This window comes from Podarcis pityusensis (assembly GCF_964106645.2).
Source record: "Podarcis pityusensis genome assembly, chromosome: 6".
NCBI lineage: Eukaryota > Metazoa > Chordata > Lepidosauria > Squamata > Lacertidae > Podarcis > Podarcis pityusensis.
Window position 1 is genome coordinate 20,454,479 of NC_138030.1, and position 16,617 is coordinate 20,471,095.

At 43.9% G+C, this 16,617-nt stretch overlaps 1 protein-coding gene and 1 long non-coding RNA gene across 2 annotated transcripts in view; one reads left to right on the plus strand and one right to left on the minus strand.

The window, feature by feature from the left end:
• SULF2 (sulfatase 2) overlaps nt 1-16,617 on the plus strand; it is a 286,446-nt gene that overhangs the window by 49,494 nt on the left and 220,335 nt on the right. The gene's annotated exons all lie outside the window — the stretch shown is intronic.
• Nucleotides 10,328-16,617, minus strand: part of LOC308480257 — a 29,409-nt gene continuing 23,119 nt past the window's right edge. The window contains exon 3 of the long non-coding RNA XR_013987958.1: nt 10,328-12,097. This is a non-coding gene — a long non-coding RNA (uncharacterized lncRNA). The remainder of the gene's footprint in view (nt 12,098-16,617) is intronic.

Here is a 16,617-nt window from a genome sequence, read left to right on the forward strand (position 1 = left end):
GGGTCTTAAGTATAATTGGTTTAATTGACACTGTCTGTGTATTTGTGAAAAGCTTTAACATGGGGAGATTACATTGAAGCTATAAAAAAGCAAGAAGAGATCTCTCTGAGCTCTTGCTGAGCTGAGAATTAACTAATTGTTCTTTTCTGCTAGCTAACATGTGAGTGTTATAACCTTAGATCAGATGACGAAGGTACAGCGTTGCAAATTCGCCATCTTGGAAGGGTGGTAGCTGGTTCTTCATTCTCTCTCAAACTCTTTGGAGTGAGGATGTAAATGAAGCTCTCCAGGAAAACAGCTCCAGGCAGAATGGATGCTGAAGGAGAGAGATATTGTCTTATAGGTCTGTTTGGATTATTTCATATTTTATAAGATGCTGAGCCTGTGCTGGACAGCACAGGATATTGTATGGATATATTTGGATGTATCATTTGATGTTCCTGTTTTGTTTTGAAGAGTTCTGCAAGTAAAAGTAAGGGAAAATATTTATTATTATTATTATTTAAACTATTACCCACGCTTCACCAAGCATATTCCAGGGCAGGTTGCAATGATTTAAAATTCAGTATTTAAAATTGTTTTAAAACATCTTGTAGGAATAGGGTCACAGAATATGAACTGCCTGTGAAATACTTTGTCATCTTAGCTTATCTCCTAATATGGGCATCTCTATCTACTTCTTGAATTATATATGATAAATATGTTGACATACAGTCTGAGAAGACATGTACAGAGTTGTGTTGTGTTAACATTCAGACATGATGAGGAATACAGATCTGATACCTTACACACACTTGGAAGTAAGTGCCACTGGACTCAAGGAGCTTACTTCTGAATAGACATACAGTGGACTCTCGGGTTGCGAATGTGATCCGTGCAGGAGGCACATTCGCAACCCGCAGCGCCGCATCTGTGCATGTGTGGGTTGTGATTTGGCACTTCTGAGCATGCGCAAAGCACAATTTAGCGCTTCTGTGCATGTGCAAACGATGAAACCCAGAAGTAACTCGTTCCGGTACTTCCGGGTTCGGCGCGGTGCGCAACCCAAAAGCACACAACCTGAAGCGTCTGTAATCCAAGGTATGACTGTACATAGGTCCATACTGCTGCTGTTGTTGTTGGTCCATACTGTTGTTGTTGTATATTTATTTATACCCCACCTTTTCCCCTGGCATACCAATAATTACAATAAAAACAGCATGGTGCCAGCTCTTTAATTAAAAGCAACTCCAAAATGCCTGTTGGGACAAGAAAGTCTTCACCTGCTGACAGAAAGATAGCAAGGAGGGAGCCAGTCTAGCTTTTCTAGGGAGGGACTTCCAAAGTCTCACACAAGGGGCAAGTTGACTTCCAGAAGAAGTAGAACATCCTACTGCTGCAGCTTCGCTTCTTGGAGTGCCCTGTACCAGAAGATTCATCTGGTCCTTCCTTGCTCTCTTACTTTGGAGCACGTCAAGTCCTTTGTTGTCCAAGGAACATTTGGAATGTGTTTCTCTTTTTTTGCTATTTTGTTCTTGTTCTCATGGCTTGTATTGGTTTTGATTGTGTGGGTTGAAGGTTTTATCTTGCTTTGTGTGCTGTGATGATGATGATAATGATGATGATGATGATAATAATAATAATAATAAATAAACTGTATAGAATTATAAACCAACCAATGGCATAATTAGAATGATGTTTGCATGCATCTCTATTTATTTAATCTCTCTTTTAAAATATGCTCAAGTCTTAAAATAGCCAGATTTTTAAAATCTTGTGTGCTACTTCAGTGTTGACAGAGCATCAGTATTCAGCAGGAAACTGCAAATGTACACAGGCAGCTTCATATCTAGCTGGCCACCTGTTAGCAGCAGCTGCTGTCATGTTGTGCACTCAAATGTTCATGAAAATCCTGTTAAAACCTACTTGAGTGTGTTTTGGTGGAATATGACTTTGATAGCAGTTTTGCCCTACTTTACCAAAGTAGAGATAAAAATATTTGCTTCAGAGATAAAACTTGTGAATCAACATCTTTCTTTTTTCAGATTTCTTTTTCTTTTATTTCAAAATTCAAAGTTACACTTTATCTCTCAACAGTTATAATTCTATAATATTAATGGCTTCCTGCTCACCCATCCTTGATGTTTATAATAATGATTGCATACAATTGTGTCTCAAAATTTCATCACATCCTGTTTCATCCTCTTTAACATGTTTCTTCTGCTATTTTTTCTTAAACTTCAAACCCAACTGTGGACTTTGCCTATCAAAAATTATTTTTCAAATAGACTACAAAAAGTTTTCAGTCCTTGAAAGATTCTAAATTTGTGTCTCTTGTCAGAGCCATCAGTTTTGCCATCTCTGCCATCTCTTTCTTTCTTGATATGCTTCCCAGGTTGATGGCTCCAAAATCCTTTTCTCATCCCAAATTTATTTTATTAGGTCCACCCCACTAGGGGTGTACCCTAAGGATTCCTTCCAAGCCTTTAAATGTCGTTTTTTCCTTCATAAGGTAAAAATCAAACCCTCCAGTCCTATGGTGTGTGGTAGTTATGAGCTAAAAAGAGCAGGGATTTTGACACTGTGGATGTCACTCTGGTTTAATTCTGGTTAGAAATTCTGGTTCTGGAATGTAGCTGGCGTAACTCTGCATATGTACCATGTATCAAAAATTAATTCTGGAATGAGGAATTTGTGCAATGACTTGAACCACTGCCATAGTTTTCACTATGGGAAATGTGCAGGAGTCATTCACTTGCCAAGAGCAAGGAAGGTCCATTATTTATTTTGGCAGCTGACATCTTTGATCCTGCTGTGAAAACCATTTCAGATCTGCATTCCCCCTCCACTACATCACTGCATATCATCAAAAGAAAGTGGCTTGCTCACTAAACCTTATTCACTTAATGAAAATGAAAAACAATCTGTGTGAAATGTTGGAGGCTACATAAAACATGGCTTTGAGAAAAATAAATCTACCATTGTCCCCTTCCTCTGATATTGACACATTTATGAGAGCATGAGTTCCCCATACCCTCTGGAAGGTTTCAAAAACAATCCCATTGAGCTCCCAGAAAGCCCAACAAAAACATCTCTCAAGTGTAGGAAAAATGAATATGTCTTTGATACAAAGAATATCTGTGATCAAAATGAATGTATTACCAAAAACGTTATTTTTGTTCTAATCAACAATATGAAATGTTCCTGTGAAGGGACGATGAGCTGCTTGTGTGTAAAATCCTAGTCCCTCAGAGTTTGGTCAAGTTTGCAAACCTCTGTCTGTAACGGAGCCCCTTAAACATGGCTCCGTCAGTCGCTGGCAGATTCCGACAGTGGTTGCTTTCGGAATCGCTTCCAACATAAAAGCTCCTTAACGGAAACACGTCTTCTGGACTCTCTGCGTGACAGTTTCCGGCGAGGAGTGGGTGTCCCTACAGGAGGTCCTGAAACCTCCCCACTGTTTTCGCTGGAAGTGTCTCTGAGCCATCCCTCCAGCTCCCTTTCCCTCAGCTCAGCTCCTCTCCCCCTACTGGTTCCCTCTTCAGCTGCTGAGTCTCTCCCAACCTGTGTGAGCCCTTTCACTTCCCTTCCTTCCGATGGCAGTTCCCTGACATCCACCTCCCCTCCAGGGCCCCCTTCATCCCCTCTCGCCCCCTCCTCTACGGGCGGTGAGGAGGCAAAACCCCGGAATGAACTTCCTTCATCTTCCGATGTCCCGAACACTTCTCTCCACCTGTTGCGGTTCCTGGTCTCGAAGTACTCCTCCTCCTCAGAGTCCATCTCCCCTTCCCCTTCCGATTCCGAGAATCCTTCCAACTCCTCCTCCTCATCGGTGGTCCCAAAGTATTCCCTCCGGAACCTCTCCACAGGCTGAGGTTTCCTTGGGAACCTTTGATGGAACGTTTCTATCAATACCTCGTCATTGATATCTTCTGCCATTACCCAAGTGTTTTCTGACTCCGGTTCTCCTTCCCACGCTACCAAATACTCCACCTGATCCCCCTTCCATCTGGCGTCGAGGATTTCTGCCACATGGCTGCTGCATTCCCTTTCTTCTATGACCGGTCCCCGAGTGGCCATCCCTTCTCGTCCCCCCTCATACGGTGACAGTAACGACCTGTGAAATACTGGGTGCAGTTTCATGTGGTTGGGTAACCGGAGCCTGAAAGCCACTGGGTTGACCTGTTGAATGACCTCAAAGGGACCCAATCTCCTGGGTCTTAATTTCTTACAACCTCCTTTGAACGGCAACCCTTGGGTTGACAGCCACACCCTATCTCCCACCCTTATGGTTTCACCTTCCCTTCGGTTCTTGTCTGCCTGCCTCTTGTATTCTTCCTTCGCCCTTTCTAAGTTGAGTTGGAGCTGACGATGGATTGCTTCCATTTCTTCTACAAAATGCTCGGCTGCCGGGACACCCCATCTCTCCCCTTCTCCCCCTGGGAAAGCCCTGGGATGACACCCATAATTAGCCAAGAAGGGGCTCATCCCTGTGGACACATTCTCGGCATTGTTGTAGGCAAATTCCGCCAGCGCCAACTTTTCTACCCAGTCATTCTCTCTGTCATTGACATAACACCTCAGGTATTGCTGGAGGACCCCGTTTGCTCTTTCCGCCTGCCCGTTGGTTTCAGGGTGCCGGGCAGTCGAAAAGTTGACCTCCACCTGCAGTAAGCTCATGAGCTTCCTCCAGAACCTGGAAGTAAATTGTTTTCCTCGGTCTGAGACCACCCTCAATGGCACCCCGTGCAACCTAAAAATGTGTTCTACAAATAACTTCGCTGTCTCTTCCGCCGTGACTGCATGCGAGCAGGCTACAAAGTGGCACATCTTTGTTAGTAGGTCTACCACCACCATGATGGCTGTTTTCCCCTTGGACTTCGGCAGATCAGTCATAAAATCTATCGACACTGCCTCCCAAGGTCGTTCTGGGGTTGGTAAGGGTTCTAATAGCCCCGCCGGTGCCCGCCTCTCCCCTTTGGCTCGCTGGCATTGCTCACACCCTCTTACATACTCCCGTACATCTTCCCTCACCTTAGGCCACCAAAATTCCCTGGTGACCAACCACATGGTTTTGTGTTGTCCAAAATGCCCCGCCGTGGGGCTGTCGTGCAACTGCTTGAGTACCCTCCCCCTTAAGTCTCCTTCAGGGATATACAGTGCCCCTTTGTAATACAAAGCTCCATTTCTTTCCTCGAAACCCCCTGGTTCCTCTCCCTCACCCCTAAGACCTCTGAGCTTATTCTGGGCGTATTCATCATTCTCTGTTTCCTCTACCAGTTCTCTTTGTCCCACCAATGCCGCCCCACACACCCAGCGGTCCTCTGGAATGACATGTCTCTCTTCGGGTGCTCCCTCCCCCTCCAAATATTCAGGTTTGCGTGAGAGAGCGTCCGCCCTAATGTTCTCTGGGCCTGGCACGTAACAAATCTCAAAGTTAAATTTGGAGAACTCCTGGGCCCATCTCACTTGCCGTTGGTTGAGCACTCGTGCCGTCCTCCAATACTCTAGGTTCTTGTGGTCAGTGCACACTTGCACCTTATGTTGTGCGCCAATTAGCAGGTGCCTCCATCTCCGGAACGCCTCATGAATGGCTAGTAGTTCTCGGTCATACACCGTGTAGTTCCTCTCGGATTTGTTCAGCTTTCGCAAAAAAAAGGCACACGGTCTCCACTCTGACTCCTCCTTCCCTGGCTGCAGAAGCACCGCCCCAATAGCTCTGTCTGATGCGTCAGTTTCCACTCTCATCGGTTTTTGTAAATCCACATGCAGGAGTTGTTGTTCCGAGGCGAAGGCCCTTTTTAGTTCCTCAAATGCTCGCTCCGCCTCCTCAGTCCAAACGAACTTCTTCTTACTGCTGAGACAGTCCGTAATGGGCGCCGTCAGGTGGGCAAAGTTTCGGATGAACTTACGATAGAAGTTCCCAAATCCTAGGAACCTCTGCACATCCTTCCTTGTTTTGGGTGTTTTCCATTCCAGCACCGCCTGGACCTTGCCGGGATCCATGGCCAATCCCTTGTCTGACAGGCGATACCCCAGGAATTCCACCTCCTTGGTATGAAACTGACACTTCTCCAGTTTCACCCACAGCTGGTTGGCTTGCAGCCTGCTCAACACTTCTCTGACGTCTCTCACATGCTGCTCCTCATTCTCAGAATACACCAACACGTCGTCTAAGAAGGCCACACAATTCTTGTAAAGCAAAGGCCCCAGGACATGGTTCATAAACGATTGAAAGCACGCGGAGCCTCCTTGTAGGCCGAAGGGCATAACTAAATATTCAAATGCCCCCAAAGGGGTGAACATGGTGGTTTTCCATTCATCCCCCTTCCTTATTCGTATCAGGTTGTACGCCCCCCTTAGGTCCAGTTTAGTAAAAATCTTTCCCTTCCTGACCCTTGTCAAAATGTCGTCAATCCTGGGCATAGGGAAAGCCACTGGTTCTGACACTGCATTTAAGGCCCTGAAGTCACACACAAGCCTCGGCTTGTTCGTGTTTTTTTTATCCACAAAAAACACTGGGCTGCCCCCCACCGCCCTGGACTCTCTGATGAACCCTCTCTTCAGGTTCTTGTCAATGAACTCTCTTAGCTCCTGCATCTCTCTGTCTGACATGGCGTACAGCTTGCCTACAGGGAGCTGTGCCCCAGGGAGTAAATTGATTTGACAGTCAAAGGGTCTATGCGGGGGTAGTTGGTCAGCTTCCCTTTCGCTGAAGACGTCGCGGAGATCTGCGTATTGTCGTGGTACCTTCACGTTCTCCGTTACTTCAGTCCCTGCTAGGGTGGCTTGGGCCCCTGCCAAACCCTTTCCCTCTTTGCAGTGTTCTAAGCAATGTGCTGAACCAAAAGAAACCACTCTCTGATGCCAGCCCACCAGCGGATCATGTAACGCTAGCCAGCTCATCCCCAATATAATGGGAGCTCCTCCCAAGGTGGCCACATTAAACGCTATCAGTTCGGTGTGCCTTGCCACCTTCATTATCATTGGGACGGTCTGCAAGCTGACTTCTCCTCCCAACAGCTCCCTGCCATCGATCGTGGTCACCTGCAGGGGGTTGCTTAAAGGGATCGTCTGTATCTGGTGTTCAGCTGCAAACTCTTTGCTCATGAAATTGCAGGAGCTGCCTGAGTCCAACAGCGCCTTTATCTTTAGAGGGTGTCCGTTTGGCAGCTCTAGCGCCACTTCTATCACTAGGGCGGGTTTAGGAGGTTCTGGTGTGGGCACTTTCACTGCTCTTTGGCCTGGCTGCTGTGCCCCGACGGTGGCAGCCAGGCGTTGGCTTTTACTTGCTTCGGTATTTCTTCCTCTCTTCCCTCCACAGCTCCTACCATCCCTTGCCATTCCTTCCTCTGGGGGCAGACTCTGGCAAAGTGACCTGGCTGTTGGCAGAGATAGCATTTCCGGGCGCCTTTTCCCTCCTTCTTTCCCCCCTCACTGGGCTTTGAAACTGCGCGCGCGCGCGCTGTTCCGATTTCCATCGGCTCTGCCGGCGGGAAAGTTGGCTCTGGAATGTCTGGAATGCGGAACTCCTTCCAACGTTCCCCCTTCCCTTCCTGCCTCTCCAATGCTCTCGCCTCCTGGCGCGCTCCTATGGTCAGCGCTGATTTGGTCAGCTGGTCCATAGACTCCGCCCTGGGCGCCCGGGAAAGTTCGTCTTTCACAGCCGAAGAAAGCCCTTCTTCAAAGAGCATTTGAATGGGTTCCGCCGATAGATCCCACCCCAATTTATGGATCAACATGGTGAACTCAGTCCAGTACTCACGGACAGATCGGCTCCCCTGTTTGCAAGCCATTAACTGTCTGCGGACCACTCCCTGTTCAATATCGCTGGAAAACATCAGATCCATGGCGCGAAAGAACTTCATCGTGTCCTTTAGGACGTCACTATTCACTGCCATCAGGGGTCTAACCCAGTCTCTCGCCCCCTTTTCAAGATGCCCAATCACGAAAGCCACTCGTGATTCCTCGTCAGGGAATTCATCAAACTGCAGATTGAGGGCATATTGCATCTCTGTCCGAAAGCCATGATAGTCTTTGGGCTCCCCCCCAAACTTCTGCACCAATCCTGGTACCTTTCTGACGAGCTGGGTGTCTTTCCCCTTTTTGTCTGCATCCTGAGCCCTCCTCTCCTCAAGCCTCGCCGTCTGCAGCGCTAGCTGGACCTCCAACACCCGGTACCTTTCTTCCAGGCTTGGACCCGCTCCAGCTCCTGCTTCTCCGGTTCCGGCTGGGTTGCTCATGATGCCTTCTCCTGCACAAGCTGCTCACGAAGACTGTCGGAATGCTGTGAAGGGACGATGAGCTGCTTGTGTGTAAAATCCTAGTCCCTCAGAGTTTGGTCAAGTTTGCAAACCTCTGTCTGTAACGGAGCCCCTTAAACATGGCTCCGTCAGTCGCTGGCAGATTCCGACAGTGGTTGCTTTCGGAATCGCTTCCAACATAAAAGCTCCTTAACGGAAACACGTCTTCTGGACTCTCTGCGTGACAGTTTCCGGCGAGGAGTGGGTGTCCCTACAGGAGGTCCTGAAACCTCCCCACTGTTTTCGCTGGAAGTGTCTCTGAGCCATCCCTCCAGCTCCCTTTCCCTCAGCTCAGCTCCTCTCCCCCTACTGGTTCCCTCTTCAGCTGCTGAGTCTCTCCCAACCTGTGTGAGCCCTTTCACTTCCCTTCCTTCCGATGGCAGTTCCCTGACAGTTCCAATCAACAATATGAAATGTTTCAAAGAATGGCAAAGAGATATTTCAAGATTCATCTGGAGAGGGAAGAAGCCAAGGGTAAAATACAAATTGTTAACAGATTAAAGAAAGAGGAGGCTTCTCCCCTCCAGACTTAAAATTGTATCATGAAGCGTCTTGTATCTGTTGGATCCGGGAGTGGATAAGTTTAAAAAATACAGATCTATTGGATCTGGAAGGTCATGACAATCGATTCGGATGGCATGTGTATTTATGGTATGAAAAGGCTAAAATACATAAGAGTTTTTACAACCATATAATAAGAAATGTCATTTTCAAAGTATGGGGAAAATATAAGGATTTATTAGAACAAAAAACACCTTGGTGGATCTCACCAACTGAAGAAATATCAGTAAAAAAACCATATATGGGAACAAAATGGGTAACATATAGAGAATTATTAATTGAAGTAGATAACCATTTGAAATTGACAGAATATAATGAAGTAAGAGAAGTAAATGATTAGTTACAACACTTTCAGATAAATGAACTATTGAAAAATGACATAAAGAAAGGATTTGCTCATGAAATCTCTAAATTCCAGAGAGAAATAATAGAATGAGACACTAGAGTGTTGTCAAGAATGTACAGCTTGTTGTTGGAATGGGAAACGATGAAAAGGTCAAAAGCGTAATGATAAAAGTGGGCCCAAGATGTGGGGCATAATTTCCAAATGTCAGATTGGGAAAAATTGTGGAAAAACGATTTGAAATTTACGGCTTGCGTATTGTTAAAAGAAAATTATATGAAAATGATGTATAGGCGGTATTTAACACCAGTAAGATTATTGCAGATGTACAAATCAGAAGAAAAGACATGTTGGAAATGTAAAGAAGTCGATGGTACATTTTATCATATGTGGTGGCAATGTAAACTTATTTTTAAAAATTTGGAAATGATATATAATCAATTGAAGAATATGTTAAAAATAACCTTTGTCAAAAAGCCCGAAGTCTTTTTATTAGGAATTATAGGAAGGGAAATACAAAACAAACAAAAACAAACAAACATCTATTTATGTATGTGACCCCTCGCACAAATATTGATAGCCCAATGCTGGAAAGAGGAAAAAATACCCACGAAAAAAGATTGGCTAACTAAGTTAATGGAATATGCAGAAATGGCTAAATTAACAGGAAGACTCAGAAATCAGAAATTTAAAAATGAATGGGAATTTTTTATTGCATATATATCAAATCATTGTATACAAGTTGATACATCAGCAGGATTCTAAAAAACATTTGCAGTATTATGATAACAGATAGAATCAGATATGTATAGATGGAAAACAAGATATGGACATGCATGTATGAGGGAAGGGTAGAGGGAAGTCAAGGGATTGAAGAAATCCCACATTATGATATTGTATTGATGTTTATTTTATATTTGTGGCTTAGGGCCCTCGTATTTACGGGACCGCCTCTCCTGGTATGCCCTGCAGAGGACCTTAAGGTCCATGAATAATCCCAGGCCCTAAGGAAGACAGATTATCCTCCACCAGGGCTAGTGCCTTCTCAGTGATGGCTCCGACCTGGTGGAATGCTCTGTCCCATGAGACTAGGGCCCTTCAGGATTTAACCTCCTTCTGCAGGGCCTGTAAGACAGAGCTATTCCCCCTGGCTTTAAATTTGAATTTAGCCTGATCTTTTATTTCCCTTCCTTCCCTCCCCCTCCCCTTTTTATGAAGATTACCCGCTCTGGGATCCCACAGCTAATTCTCCCCTGGCCTCCTTGCTGGCCCAAATAGGACTAATTTAGCCAGCTAGCCCTGGTGATCACCTAATGTTTATTGGATGGATTTCCCCCTAAATTGATTTTAGAATTTATTGTTATTCACGCTTTTATACTGTATTTTATACTGTTTTTTGTTGTATCACAATAAAGTGTTCTAAATTTGTTGTTAGCTGCCCTGAGCCCGGTTTTCTGAACCAGGAAGGGTGGGTTATAAATAAAAAATTATTATTTATTTATTATTATATCGTTTGTTATGAATAAAGCCTATATATATAATTTTAAACATTTTTTAAAAAACATTTTTTAAGAAACAACAAAAAAATTTATTAAAAAAACCACACACATCTAAATACTGGTTGATAACCTAGAGGCTAGCCTCTAAGATGCTCTCAAGGAAAATCTAAAATCTAAAAAAATAATAATTTAAAATGCAGTATAAGCACGGACAATTGGGAAACCCTGGCCTGCGAGCGTCCCAATTGGAGAACAGCCTTTACCAAAGGTGCCATGGACTTTGAAGAAGCACAAACTCAGGGAGAAACAGGAAGGCATGTCTGGCAAATGCTCACCAAGATCAACTCCCACCCAGAAACCTATGTCCCCACTGTGGAAGGACATGAGTCCAGAATTGGCCTCCACACACTCTTACAGACACACTGTTAAGACTGTGTTCATGGAAGACAATCTTACTCAGCCATGAGTAATTGCTGAAGCAGAAGAGAGAGGCCAGCCTAAAAGAAGATATCAGTCCATGGTACAGTTGTACCTCGGGTTAAGTACTTAACCTGAAACTGTTCTTAACCTGAAGCACCACTTTAGCTAATGGGGCCTCCTGCTGCTGCCGTGCCGCCAGAGCACGATTTCTGTTCTCATCCTGAAGCAAAGTTCTTAACCTGAAGCACTATTTCTGGTTTAGTGGAGTCTGTAACCTGAAGCGTATGTAACTTGAAGCGTATGTAACCCGAGGTACCACTGTATATTGCTGTAGGCTGGAATAGAGCTTGGAATATTCCTCTTATTTATTTGGAAAAGTTAGAAAATTAAAACCTGATCCTATGCATGTTTACTCAAAGTAAGTTCCAAAGATGGAGAGAAACCACAGTTGACATATTTGCTCATGCCTAGCTATGCCAGTGCACTACCATCTACTGTCAGGGTTCTGTGACAGGTTGAAGGATATACAGTAGGTACACACAGTTCTTGGTCTTGGAGTAATTTTGAGGCAGGTTTAATGTAAACATACTTTCCCTGTATATGTGGAGGTTTCCCCTGGTATACAGGAACTTCCTTGTGCTTTCTCCTTCTCTGACACTCCAGACCACCCAGAGCATAGCCATTTTACAATTTATTGGGAATGATAATATAAAGTCCATAAGAAATGTTTAGTCATTTATTGCTATATGAATTTACTTCTTCTAAATAAAGCATGAGAACTATATTTACACTGACAGCAATCTGTTTATTGCGTGCATAAGCAGATTTACACAAGGACATAATGGGTACGATACAGAAAAGCGATCTGTTGTGCTGATGATGTCTTCCTCTCCCCTGTGGAAGCGCAGGCACCTGAGAATGGAAGCTGGGAACGAGATCACAGAATTTTGCAAGTGCTTCTGATGATTTCCTTTGGCAAGTAGCATCTGGTCCTATTCATCACAAAGGGTGGTATGCAACATAGAGTTAAACTGAATGTGCTGTTAGCGTCAGGGTTTCTGCTTGTGCAATGGAACATTCTATCCCTCTCCTCCCTCTGCATCCCCCAGACCTGTTCTGGGGTCCCCCAACTCTCTGGAGCAGATTTGGGACCAGGCATTCTTAGAGGTATGAGGGTAGGGATCCCATAGCATTACTGCAGCTACAGTGGTACCTCGGGTTCATAGCTGTCAACTTTCAGATTTGAAAATAAGGGATCAGCAGCCTCGAAAATAAGGGATCAGCAGCCTCACCTGTCCCGGGGACAGTCTACGGGATATCTAACAATCCGGGATAGAAGCGGGAAGCAGCGGGAAATGGCGCTGGAATAAGGGAATTTCCTGCAAAAAAAGGGAAGGTTGACAGCTATGCTCGGGTTAAGTACTTAATTCGTTCCAGAGGTCAGTTCTTAACCTGAAACTGTTCTTAACTTGAAGCACCACTTTAGCTAATGGGGCCTCCTGCTGCTGCCACGCCGCCAGAGCACGATTTTTGTTCTCATCCTGAAGCAAACTTCTTAACCCGAGGTCCTGTTTCTGGGTTAGCAGAGTCTGTAACCTGAAACGTCTGTAACCTGAAGCGTATGTAACCCGAGGTACCACTGTATTTAGTTGCATACTGTTCAAGGCGGCTTACAATGTAATATTTAAAATACTATTTAAAAGATACATTGAAATAAACTGAAAACAGAAAATCTTTAAAGGAAGCAGAAAAGTAATCCAAGTAAAACAGGTAAAAAATCAATAGTGCAAGTTTATCTAAACTTAAAGAGGGTACTCCTGAAATGGCCCTCCCTTTTCACTCCTCAATTTGCAGGTGGTGAAATGGGCCTATTGTGGATATTCTTTTTGAGGTTGGGGTGATATTAGCGGGAGACCATGAAACATAGCTGAGCTCGGGGTGGCCATGAAATTGCTTGTTCTCCAGAACCCCCCTCAGGATGTTGTTACACCAGGACATAACATTACTCAAAGGGTTTTCTGGGAAATGAAACTGGCAGCTGTCGAGGGGAGCTACTGATTCCATGGAAAACCCAGAGAGGGTGAGGATAAAGTGAAAGGAAAATCTATTTTGCCCCCCCATCCCCCCCAAAAAACACACACATTTGCACCAAACATCATTATGAGAAAACTTTCAGATCAACCCTGCCATAATTCTTCTGTGGATAACACACATTTTGGTTTTTATCTATAACTGAATTTGAGAGAGAGGATGGGTGAACATTGATTTTTTTATTAAACTTTCTGGGTGTATATTTGGGGGAGAAACAAGCTGGTTTGGGTTTTATACATGTAATGTTTTGCACTGCTGTAAAATATATATATATCAAAGCACCATAATAAAGCAAGTGCATTTAGCCTTTTACACAACAATTTTAATTAAGACTGTTCCTATGTTCACTTTTGCTGCAAGGAAGTTAGTGACAGTGCTGAAGCCTTTTGAGGAAATAAATGATTCCTGCTAGTTCGCTATCCTCATGTCCTCTTCCTAACCTTTCCCTCTTCATTCCTGTTATGGATGGAGGACCAATGGTTCCACAAGCAAAATGTTTTGCTGCCTAGAGCAGGGTGTGAGCATTTTGAGAATGTACCAGCTGTTTCAGGTCACTTATGGCTTAAGTAACTCATTCCTTCTGAATGATTTATTCGGCTGGTGGCTCATTGAGTTGCCAAAGTTTTACAGACACTATGTGAGGCAAAGATTTATCAGCTTGAGGCAAAGGGAGCTGTTTGTTAGTCACAGGAAAGGGTAATTAGTCCATTTACAGGGCTTGACATATTGTGTCTCCAGCATCGGCAAGGAAGGGATGGTGAGCCTCAGCCACATATTCCTGTTCTGAGGTGAGACAATGGAAGGAAGACTTAGAGGGTGGCTAAGTGAGTCTAGAGAACGTGACACAGAGAGGTGCAATATGTTTGTGCACTTAAACAAGACATGACACAATACATGGCTGTACATCTTTCTGCCCAATTAGGAGTTGTTATACCTTATACGTATTTAGTTAGTGCTCATGTATCTGCAATCAGTAAATGGTGTATGGTTTTGTTTATATGTTTATTGGCTGCCCTATACTCAAAGTAATCTAGGCAGTTTACAGAATTAAAACAAACAAAACTTACAGTAAAGCAACAGAATACAATCAGTGCCATACCATAATAAAATCCTCTTTTAAACAGAGAGGATTGTCCAGACTTATGCAACCTGGTATCCTCCAGATGTTTTGGGTTACAACTTCCATCCATGCTGACTATGGCTGATGGGAGTTGTGGTCCAAAACATCTGAAGGGCACCAGCTTGCTGAAAACTGGGATAGTCAAGTAATCCAGATTTAATCTCATCCGTACTTCATTACTTAAACATCAAGTGGTGCAATCTCACATCACAGGCAGAAGCTTTATATCACCTCATTGTTTCTCATTTTAGTCAGTCTAGGCACTCTATCACAAGTTCTCAAGTATTGAGTAATCAAGCTGAGAAGGCAGAAGGTCCCTAGTGCAAAAAATTAGTATCTTGCATAACATGTCCACAGTAACATCCCGTGGCTCTGTCACAAAACCAGATACATACAGACAATTCCCCTTCACACAATCCTACACGTAATCATATACACAGTTCATTTATCAATAATGCACATATTTGACTTCCCATGCACTCATATATGCCTGTCCCACATCAGCATTTTTTCCTGGGAGCTCCGGACTTGAGGTCACCTTCCACGTTGAAATGATATTTGAACTTCTGCTCTGAGCTGATTTATAAATTATTTGACTACAAAGATAATACAGCATCCAAAATCAAAAAGATTGTTTCAGACAATTCTCCAAACCCTCCCCACTCTCCACAGTCTGAAATGAGTTTTCAGTTCTAGTTTGAAGCCCAATCCAGTTTAAAAGAAACAGATAATACATGAGGAGAGATGGAGGGGGCAGACACAAGGTTTGTTACCAATGTGGTTTTGAGGATCAGCCAAACCAAGCCATCCTTTCATGGGGGGGCGGGTTATCCAGAACAGTGTGTGTAAAATAAATATTAGAGTTCATCCATTACCCAACAAAATGCATTGAAGGCATGTAATATTAAGATTAATGCCAGTAGAATGAGAAATGCAAATACCTCTTTCATTTTATTGTAGACTTCCCATTGTCTAGAAATTCATGATTGTAGGAGAAGTTAGCAAGGCACATAATGGTCCTGACTTTTTAAAAATTAGGTTATTTTATGTCCATTGATAACATTGTGGCTAATTTATGACAAATCTCATGCTTCACAGCCTAAGATGCTCATTTGCAGGGATTGCAAGAGATGAGAAAAGAAAGGGAAGCCTCCTGATATAATTACTTTTTCAGTTGACTAAATTCATTGTCAGGGGGCAGGGGTAACTTGGCCTCTGGGAGAGGCAAGATAGAGAAATGGCCAGGAACACTAATGCTATGTTGTTTGGGTTTTATAAAATAAAGTTACTATAAAATGAGCACATTTCACACCTTCATGAAAGTGAATTCTGAGAGTCAGACAGTGCTTAGAATTTGCAAAATTAGATTGGAAAGGAACACTTGGCTATGTCTATATTGTGACTGAGGAGTCGTAAGGTAAAAGGCTGGACGGGGGGGGGGAGAGACACCTTGAGAAGAGACCTTATCATTTCCTATGTCCTACTAACTTGCTCCAGCCATGGCGGAAGGTATGGGAATGGCTTTTTCTTTTGTTTTGTCTCCATTTTCCTCCCCTCCCATTTCTCCTTCCATTGACATCAGCAGGAGGAGAAATCACAACGCCAGCTGCAGTGGTTTGCCCTTTTGCGGGGCATATTGGGGGTGCAAGGAGCCTTCTGCCATTCACCAACAATGCACACCACCAGTAGTATACACCTAGAGCTGTAGAGCTTTCAGCAGGCGTACTTGAAGATCCTCTGTGGGTATATGTGGAGTTGGTGGAGCAGCCACATCCTAAGACAAGCATTGGCAAACTCGGCCCTCCAGATGTTTTGGGACTACAACTCCTATCATCCCTGACCACTGGTCCTGTTAGCTAGGGGTGATGGGAGTTGTAGTCCCAAAACATCTGGAGGGCCAAGTTTGGGGGTGCCTGTCCTAAGAGCTTTCAGCCAGCCTTTGGCTGACTTTAGAATAGCAGCCTAGATTTGCTCAATAGTTTTATTGATGGCATTAGATATCAGTGGCTTTACTGCAGGTAGTTTATGGTGACCTCTTCTTTGTCTAGTTCGTAAGTGATCAGGGACTGATTAATTAAGACGATGCCTGCTGAGCATCCAAAAATTAATCTGACCTTAAAAATAATAATCAGCTGTGAACTGACATATTTTCTCTTAGGACTTTTGCATACTGTATGCCATTCATTTCATAAAGTGCTTTAGAAGTATCTGTGTTTGCTGTTCCCCTTACTAATGTTTATGCGCATGCATATTGCTCCATTATTGTTTTGTTCTGTGTAGGTGCTTTTATTTGGGTTTTGT